Source organism: Seriola dumerili, unplaced genomic scaffold (assembly GCF_002260705.1).
Source record: "Seriola dumerili isolate Sdu_G_001 unplaced genomic scaffold, Sdu_1.0 BDQW01000383.1, whole genome shotgun sequence".
NCBI classification, from domain to species: domain Eukaryota; kingdom Metazoa; phylum Chordata; class Actinopteri; order Carangiformes; family Carangidae; genus Seriola; species Seriola dumerili.
The window spans coordinates 173,051-178,488 of record NW_019174638.1 but is presented as its reverse complement, the minus strand read 5'-3'; positions in this window follow the sequence as shown (position 1 = coordinate 178,488).

The following is a 5,438-nucleotide window of genomic DNA, read 5'->3' as shown; positions in this document are numbered from 1 at the left end:
GTATAAAAATGGATCTGAGTCTAAAGTAGGAATAGATTCAATACGTGTTTCAGTGAGAAGTGACCGACATGTGAATCCGTTAATAGCAGGGCCAATTATATTGTATCATGGATTGGATCATAAAGTAATGTACATCAATATATAATTGATATTATTTTTATACACTGGCCGTTGACACTCCAGTTAATAAGCTGGCCTGGAGACATTTGGCAATCATATAGGATTCTATTCTGGGTAGATGGCTCACAGCAGACGGAGCCCGCAGGCTCAATCTGTCTGAACCATCTGCTTCAGATTATTTACTGAACGTCAAGGGCCATAAAACCTTGATATATTACATGTATCTGAAGCAGTGTAGGTTTATACAGATAAATAACAGTTTCACAGACCAAGTACCTGATCAGGACCATGGTCCAGATCAGTTAAACCGTCCTCAGAGGTGATCTGTGTGTCTCCAGCTGAACTATAAACCTGAGTCTCTGTTCAAGTGTAATACAACATCTATAAATACTGTCGTATTCTTGTGTGTGTTTGTTTTCTCTTTTCTGCGTGTGACCCAGGTGTTCATGATATTCAAAGGTCAACAGAGATGAGAGCGCAAATGCAGTTCTTGTAACACGGCCTGTTCACACCAAGAGCAATCCATTATAAAGCGCCATTATTCATCATTTATTTTGTTTTGTTTGTGTTTACTTGTTTTTTTTGTGGCTGTTGTTTTCCAACCACTTGGGGGCAGTAGAAACTTTAAACAAGGAGCCAACCTGGAAAATGAATCAACGCTGAAGTGACAACTGGCAGTCCTCTAATGACCATCTTGAGGCCAGCTCAGCAATTCAGTCCTACTCCCAAAGTGTTTTACCTTGAGGTTGGTGAGCGGACTGCAGTTCCAAAGAAAGGCAACATGGTGCGTTGTATCCAAGGATCAGACAACAGCTAGATGAACGAACTATGTTAACGCATGAAAGAGCTAGAAATTGTAATGAGGTGCTGTGATGTAAGAGGAATGATGGGTAAAGGTTTAGATAAAAAAATAACTACAAAACTACATTTAACAAATAAACTATATTAATAATAATTAATAATTTACTAACTACATTATAAACTTAAAACTAATTAAACATTAAACTAATTAAAATAATAAAACTATATTATACTCTTTAAAAATATAAAACTACATTTACAACTATAAAACTTCATTAATAACTAATAAAACTACATTTTAATAACCAATAAAACTACATTTAATAACTACTAAAACCCCAAATGTTAAAAAAATAAATTGAAGATAGAAAAGAAGAAAGGATGAATGAGCTTCTCTGCCAAACAGATGTGCTGCTGGACAGTGTTAACAGCTGAGGAGAAATCTAGAAACGACAGCCCGTCATGAGCTTTTGTCTCCTGTAGGTGGCGACACAGAAAGTTCAGCATGCGTGACGAGAGCGTCCTCCACACACTCCTGCCACACCTGGACGCAGATTACAGCGGCTCGAGGGATTTTTCCACCTGCAGGAACACCTCTCTTTTTTTTAATGAGCTTCTCAAGTGTCGTCCTGATTAAGGACGTTAATGCCACTGACCTGAAGTGGTTTAATGTGTGTGTCTCTGTTGCTGAAGAGAAGGAGCACACAAGACGCCCGGCCTCCATCGCTCACTGCAGACAAGTTGTAATGTTAATCTGCCTGTCTCTCGCAGATAAAAAGTCTATCATCACACTATTGTTTTTATCTTTGGCTGCATGAGCATCAACGGGTCTGCAGGAGTTCAGGAGAGAAATTTGCGTTTGAGGTTGACCACAACGTTTCAGTGTCGCCTGGTCAGCGTCATGCAAACTCTTTTTCCTGATCTGTGTGACACGTGCACAGGTGAGCAGCTGTCACAGGTGGAGCTGGAAGGGACAGAGGCTGTGTGGTTTGAGTCCAGTCGTACATGTGTAATGTGTCCTACAGAGTGTTGTGTCAGTCTGTTTGTGGGGAAGTTTTTCTCTTTTTGTAAAGAACAATGTCTGTTTGTTTGTCTGATGTCGAACCCTGGGCCTCCTCATCGGTGCTTTTAACGAGGGTCATGTTGATTGTGACTACAGCGTTGTAATCAAACGACTGGCTGACGAGCTTTTTATTTAGGATTTGATAATGATGACCTGTTGTGCTGCACTACAGCTTCTTTGTCTGTTGATATTAGAAGAAAAAACAGAGAGTTTATTCTACAGAGAGTCCCTGGATAATATCTGCAGCCACGTTCATACTCTACAAGCTCCGAGCCTCAAACGTCACACACCTGTGAAGGGAGAGACGGTTCAGTGGGTCCACTGCTTCCTCTGATAGGCCTTCAACTTCAAAACGTGTTGATCCCTGAGGTTGTTAGTGGTTAAAGGTGATGTTTCACCTGTGGGGTGGCGACTGCCCCTCCGATCACACGTGGTCAGCTCTCAAGTTCGTAAGTTCACACCGGCTTTGCTCACAGTGAAATAAAGTTTGATCCGTTTGAAATAGTAAAATATTTTCCATTCATTATAAACTGTTCGGGTTGATCAGACTGTGTCAGAGGACGTCAGGAGAGAAGCTGGTCCTTCAGTGGGACCCAGGACACGTTCACCTTCAACACTGTTAAAGAATGTGGACACGTGAAGTCCACACCACCTCTCCAATGTGGTCTGAGAGATCTGATCTCAAATGCGTCTTCAGTGTGTCTCAGGTGCGTCCACACCTGAACCGATCACCTGAGACAGATGTTAAAAGCAGGTCTGAACTGGGGCCGGTGTGAGAAAGGTCGTTCCAAGGCTTTTGTAGCTGCACAAAGTCCTGATAGAGGTGATGTCTCAGGTTGTCTGTGTCCTTATTTCTGCTCCTGCTAACCATGGCAGTTAAATTGCATTGTGGGGTAATGGACACGGAGAGGTGAGAAATGTACCCTCGGTTCTGCCTGCAGTCAGTTTCAACAATCAACAACTGTCCACTTCACATTCCAAAGCGGCTCAGTTTAAACAGTTTTTATCTCGGGGAGAAGCAAAGTGAACGTCTGCGTATCGTCACTGATTTTTGAATGAAGAGAAGGCGAGGACTCAGCGGACTGTGCTGACGGAGATATGTCGCACAGCTGAGATATTCCAGTACATTTTGTGAGATACAGAAGATGGAAATGCTGACTCAGGGGAGAACAGTGTGACTGTCATCTGACTGTTGAATGAAAAAGAGTTCGATTCCTGCTCCGTCCACTCCATCCACCCGTACGGACGAAGACAAATCCTAAACTAAAGCACAAAGTCAGAAGTTTTAACTCAAAGTTCCAGATCCAGTTGCTGAAATGACCGGTGATATGATTCCTGAAAGACTAAGTTCATAAACTCGACTTCTTAGATATGTTTGTTTTAAGTGTTTCCATTTGTACTTCATACTTGTTCCCCCCTGCATGTCTTTGACAAAGAAAAGGGATAGGCTCATTGTTCACTACATCTTTAAGGTTAAACCAGTGGTAACCAACGTGTTTGGTTCTCGGCTTCTTACTTAAAAGCAATGTCTAGTTCAGGGCCTTTTGTCTCTTTCCTGATGCCCATAGAGTTTTCGGTTTTGTCCTTGGTGAACTCTCTTAACCCTTTGTGTGATGTTCATATTTTTGTTACTCAGCCAGTGTTGGCGGGTCTGGTGGACCCTGCTGCATTTGTTGGGGTTTAATTCAACACAATCAAAACAATTTTCTGTTAAAATACTTAACAGATGTTTACTTCATCCCAATTACAAGCAATATACAGTAAACAGCATATACTTGTATGGTTAATATAAAAATGTGTTGGGGGGTGTACAATGTGGTGTCATTGAAAATGTGTTTCTGATAAATATTCTTCACAGAAAATGAGCCAAGGCACTGAGTCTGGGTTTGAAAAAATACTTAATCATATAATATTTCTTTTGATAAAAAATGAAAACGGGTCCACAGACCCGAACACCACAAGGGTTAAATAACTTATATAACTCTCATAAAGCTGAACTCATGCTTGTGAAACTCTTTTTTCTTCTCCTTCCATTTCAGTTTAGTCCAGGGTTTCAAACTCTCTCTGAATAAGTTAAAGCGGTTTCTCGCGTTGGCCTGTTTTATTTACATAGTCCACTGTCAATATTTTTCATAGTAAGTGAGCCGTGATGGATATTTGGTAGACAGGATCCCTGCGTATTCAGCTTCATTCAAATTCAAAGTAGAGACGTTTGCCCGCACCTTTCAGCACGTCTATATAAACTCCCCACAACCAAGTGGCTGCACTGAAGACATCTTCAGCAACTCAGCTGACCAGCTCCTTCCAGGACCAACCAACCAGCCAGCCGACAGCCAGCCGACAGCCAGCCAACCAACAGCCAACCAACAGCCGACCAACAGCCGACCAACAGCCAGCGACAGCCAGCCGACAGCCAGCCGACAACCAGCCGACCAGTGACCAACAGGAGGCCACACCAAGCACGAAAATAGGTAAGGGCCCTTATCTGAAACAGTTGGAGGCGCTTGGTGGTCGGACTGTCCACTGAGCCTTGGTCAGGTATAGCTGCAAAGTGGGAGGAGCTATTCTGGCACCTGTGTGCACTTTAGTGACTGTATGACACTTTCTGTGGCTGTGAATCATCATAAAACTCTGCTGTTTAACTCGTCAGTACAAAAGATGAAGAACTGTGTGAGAAAACGTAAAGTTTTCAGAACACAGGTTGCATAGAGTCGTCACATTATCTGCTGTTAAGTGACGTTAAAGATGTTGTTTAAGGAAAGATTTGAAATGGGAATTAAGAGTGGGAAAAACATCTTCTGGAACCAGAAGATGCTCCTGACTGCACAACTGATTTTAATGCACTGGCAGAGTCAAGGGGTGACCACGGAGTATCACATAGTCCTGGTAGGATTAACACACAAAGCTAAGGCCGACAAGGAAACTGCTCTTGAACAGGGACTATATTCACAAAGCATCTTAAGGCTAAAATAGCTCCTAACTCACGACTGATCAAAGCTCAGGCAGAGAAGGAAACATCTCTGTGACTAAATATTCCAGCCTTTGATTTCAGTGTTTTTGGGCTGAAATGACTAAAAATACAAAGTTATCAAACAGTTTTAAATCTTAGGTCTGTACAAGTGAAATCAAATGAGTCTCTAACCTCACAGTTCTCCTCCCCCGTCTGAAGACATGCCAGTGATCCATGTATTGGTGATTGATAGAGTGTCCACACACACACACACACACACACACACACACAGTTTTAAGTTTCTTCACTTACTGGATGTTGTAAGCTATTTTTTAATTATAAAAAAGAAATAAATAAATATGTTTTTCTCAGTTTAATTTTTTCTTTCTTTGACCAGGAAATCATGAACGTCCGGTGCCTGTTTGCCTGTTTGCTGCTGGTGCTGCTCTCTGCCGCTCAGTGCACTGAGGGGGAACTCATGAGGACTTCAAGAAGGACACTTCA